Source organism: Podarcis muralis, chromosome 7 (genome assembly GCF_964188315.1).
Source record: "Podarcis muralis chromosome 7, rPodMur119.hap1.1, whole genome shotgun sequence".
NCBI classification, from domain to species: Eukaryota; Metazoa; Chordata; class Lepidosauria; order Squamata; family Lacertidae; genus Podarcis; species Podarcis muralis.
In genome coordinates, this window is record NC_135661.1 from 19,310,599 (window position 1) to 19,314,852 (window position 4,254).

The 4,254-nt window shown below is 45.5% G+C and overlaps 1 protein-coding gene across 1 annotated transcript in view; it reads left to right on the forward strand.

Moving 5' to 3' along the window:
- LOC114602539 (cyclin-dependent kinase 11B) overlaps window positions 1-4,254 on the forward strand; it is a 143,125-nt gene that overhangs the window by 55,541 nt on the left and 83,330 nt on the right. The gene's annotated exons all lie outside the window — the stretch shown is intronic.

A 4,254-nucleotide genomic window follows, 5' to 3' on the forward strand; every position in this document is an offset into this window, starting at 1 on the left:
GGATGAGGAGCCTAAGGGCCTGTAGATCCTGTTGGGCTACAACTCTCTGACCATCAGCCACTGAGGGTCTCAGGCTCTACAAACGGGTTTTACAATACACACCTGCGAGTTTCATCCAACCAAGTTTTGCTGAGAGTAAACCTGTTGAAATGAACGGCCTTTAGTTATGTCTGCTAATTTCAATGGGTCTGCTTCTGAGCAGGAGAGAACCCTGAATGTTTTCTCTTTCCTCCCAAAGCAGATCTTCAGCTCTTGACGGTAGCATCAACTGCACTAAATTGTGTTATGTGTATGTTATATATTTGTGAAAAGGCGACTGTTGTAAATGTTTTGTGTGCTAGAATATTGGATTTGGGTTTGTTGGCCTGGTTCTGAAATTGGGTATGAATCAGGCAAAATGTTGTTGGCAACATTTGGGAGAGACGTTTCAACCAGCTTTTTAGATGCCTTGGTTTCGCTTATATTTTATAGTATGATTATGTTACCACTCTCACGAGTTTTCTAGAGGGCAGAGAGTGCACTGTTTTTGAATCACAGTCTTGCTTTCTAATCTGTGAAAATAGAGCTTTGCTTTAAAAAGGCAATGACCCCCCCCCCCAACATCCTTAGATGCAAGAATTAAGAAAGGGAACAGAATAAAGGACTTCAGATTGTAGCCAGCAAAGCCCTCCTGCTCAGAGTAGACCCACTGAAATTAACAGACCTAAGGTAGTTGTGTCCATTAACACCAATGGATCTAACTCAAAGTAGGGCTGGTATTGAATAAAACCTTTTGATATGAAGTATGTTGAAGGATTAATATGCTGAGGAAAGACTCATTTGCAAATGAGATGACAAAATAAAACAAGCCTTATTTAGAAAATCTGGGAGTTTATTTTTTTTTTTTGTAAACTCCCCCCCCACCCCAAAATAAAATAATTTGGCATCTTTAGTGCTTCTTATTATTTAAACGAGTAATGTTTCTCAGGATATTTAAAAAAGCAACCCTGGATTCTTTTGTTTTAAGTAAAGATTTTATATAAGGTCTCCCCAAAAAGTCTTTCATTACTGCCTCCAAACTTGATTCAGTTTACTATTGAGATCTTATAGTGCACAGGTGAGCTTTAACTTGCTCTGCTGGGATCCTGAGCAAATATCCCCCTCCCCTGTTTTCGTGATTTAATTGGTTAACTGTCTCCTAACCTAATTGCTGCAGGCAGGCAGACAGGGGAGCAGGCAACAGAACCTCTCAGAAAGGCAAGCAGCCTAAAAAAATTGTACCTGGACCTTCTGGCCATCCTGTTGCAATTAAAGGTGGCATCCTGGTTGTGGCTAGGGGTGCTTTTTTGCTCCCTCGCTTTCAGTACTAAGGGGTGGGGGACCTTTAGCCCTCTGGGTATTGCTGGACTACAGTTCTCATCAGCCCCAGCAAGCATGGTCAGTGGCCAGGGATGTCAAGAACTGTAGTTCAGCAACATCTGGAGGGCCAAAGCTCCCGCCACCCTTGCAATGCGCCATTGCCTTAAGGCAGTTCATGGGGGCCTCATCTGGTCCTTGCATCTGCTGTTGGGGACCGCTGTCTGTCCTCTGCAAGGTTGAGAGTTCAGCTGGGCGCCATCCCATGTGGTTGGGCACTGAGCAACAAGGCCTGTTTGATTTTCCGCAGTTCTTGCAGGTCTTCCTCTTGAGCCGCTGACTGGAAAGGAAACTGGTTCCCGAGCCGGTTTTTGTTCTAGCGAAGGGCTCCCAGAGCGCAACCCCATTTAACATTAACACTACAGCCATCACTTCTCCTGGGGAACAGACAATCTGCCGAAGGTTGGCGGTTGCGCAGAGCTTCATTCTACAGGCTACCTGCCGTGGGGAATATTAAAGCCCCGTTTTCTAGGCTGAGAAAATGAGTAAGCGGAAGGCCTAGGCAAGGAGGGAGCAGGAGAAGTTAAAAGCTAGGTTCTCCTTATTACAACCCCTCCTCAACACTGTCCTCTCAAGGAAGCACCAAAACTGAGGTCAACAAACACCGCCTTCCTGCATTCTGGGTTCTTGTTTCAGCTAAGTAGCTGATGGGGTTTTTTTGGCTTGTTTTTGATTCGCTAGGTGTTTAAATCTCAATCTCTCCCTGCCCACCACCCCTTTACAGGCAGGTTCGATGAGTAAAAACAAGCAGCTAGCAGAATGGTGAACCGATAGATCAGCTTGCCTGGAAAATTGCAGGATGGGAGTCCTGACCGGAAGGTGGAAGTACAGTCAGGCGAAGGGACTGTTCACAGGGAGTCACCGTAGAATCATTTCAGAGTTGGAAGGGACCTTGGGTCCCTTCTGCATTGCAGAAATAAGTAGGTGTGCTGAGAATATGGCATGTTGGTTGGATCTCCAAAGAGGTCCTTGGCTTTGGCTTTAATTCAGCGTTAGTTAAAATGTCGGGGGGGGGGGTGTGAACAGGTCTGATCATCCACCAATCCAATAGGTTCCCCACTTGTCTTGTGTGACTTCTGCTTGGAAGACCTGGTGACATCCCTGGCCTAAACCTGCTCCTTTTCCTTTACAGAGCTTTGCATAGGTGCCCATTCCAGGCCTAAAACATGGCAGCCTTGTTGGGTGTAGCAGAGAAGGGACAGAGTGGCAGGCTGGTGACAGCGTGGGGTGGGGGGAGGATGTCAGGGAATACACAGTCCCACAGATGCTGCTAGAATCCCACCTCCCATCGTCCCCAACTATTGGCCTTGCTGGCTGAGGCTGGGGGATTTGGCGGGGGGGGGGGGTTGTAGTCCTACTCAAGAGCAGACCCCTTGAACCCAAATTTGTCAAGGTCATTAATCTCGTTGAGTACAACTCTGGCAGTCTAATAACACCAGGAGGTCCACAGGTTCCCTAGCCCTGGAGTAGGCCTGATGTGGTTCATTCATTGTGTGTCAGAGGTCCCCCGCCCCTCCAAAGAGGCAAGCCTTGTTTTACTCAAAACTTTAAAAGTGTTGATGACATGGCATACCGCCCACAGTTCTGAACTTTATAAAGGAAAAAATAAAAAAGCCTAACGTTTCATATTGTTACTGCTTTGAAAAAGACTTGTTAAATATTGCTGAGAGAGCAAAACTATTTTCCAGACCTTTTCAATAAACCATTTTTTTTCCAAAGTTGGTGTTTGTGCCGTAGCATTTTTTAAAATAATTTTTTTTGCTCTTTGCAAGGCATTAAAACACAGTGCCTTGTTGCAGGGGGCCCACAAGTAAAGGAAGTAAGAGTCTTGGTTAATCTCAGAGGTTTGTGGAAGGGGAGAGAGAGCTCAAGACTGGACCTACTGCATCAGTCCTCTTAATGTCCCACCTGCTTTCATGTTTTCAGCAACGGTGAACCAATCTGCCCTTCAAATGTGCTGGGCTCCCAACTTCCCATCATCCTTTGCCACCATGGCCAGTCGTCAGGCATGAACAACCACATGGGCTATCTCTGGGTTGAGAAGCACCATGGAAACTAGAGAGCATAAGAGGAATATGCTGGATTAAGCCAATGAGACACCTATTCCAGCATCCTGTTCTCACAGTGGCCAATCAGATGCCTGTGTAGTAAAAGAGTGCTCTCCTTTCCTGCGTTTTCCACCAACTGGTATTCAGAAACTTTACCGCCTCTGACCAGAACATAACCATCATGGCTAATAGCCACTGAAAGCCTTACCCTTCATGAATTTGCCCACTCAAAGCCAATCCAGTTGGCGGCCATTTTTCTTGTAAGCGGAAGCTCTCATGAGGGTTAACAGTTGGCGGGAGTGCCACCATTTTGAAAGGTTAAGGGGAAGTGGAAACATTACAGGGGACATGGGTTGGGAATGAGAGCGCTACAGTACTTCTATTCCCACTGTCCATTGAGGAAAAGTTATCCTTCCAAAAGACGGATAATTGTTTGTTTTGTCACAAGTATGCCATGGTGTTCCTTCTAAAGGGCGATGTTTGTGCAGAGTTGTTGGTGGTTGAGATATAACAGGCGGGAGCAAAGTAAATAGAAAGGAGAGATGTGGAAAGAACTCTTAAAAATAAATAAACTGCAATCTTTTTTGTGGAATGGGAAGGGAGGAGATTTTTTTCTACGCAGCTCGTTGGCTTTCAACAAGAACCAAGTCGATGGAGGCAAACAAGGATTGAGCAAACCCCACTGCCTGGCAACTAACAATGAAAGTAATGGGCAGTATGTAATCTCACTATGTGCAAATTTAATATTTTCCTTTTTTTAAATTGCTTCCTTTTTGGATAGGCATCGTTGAAAAACAAACAACCCCCCCAA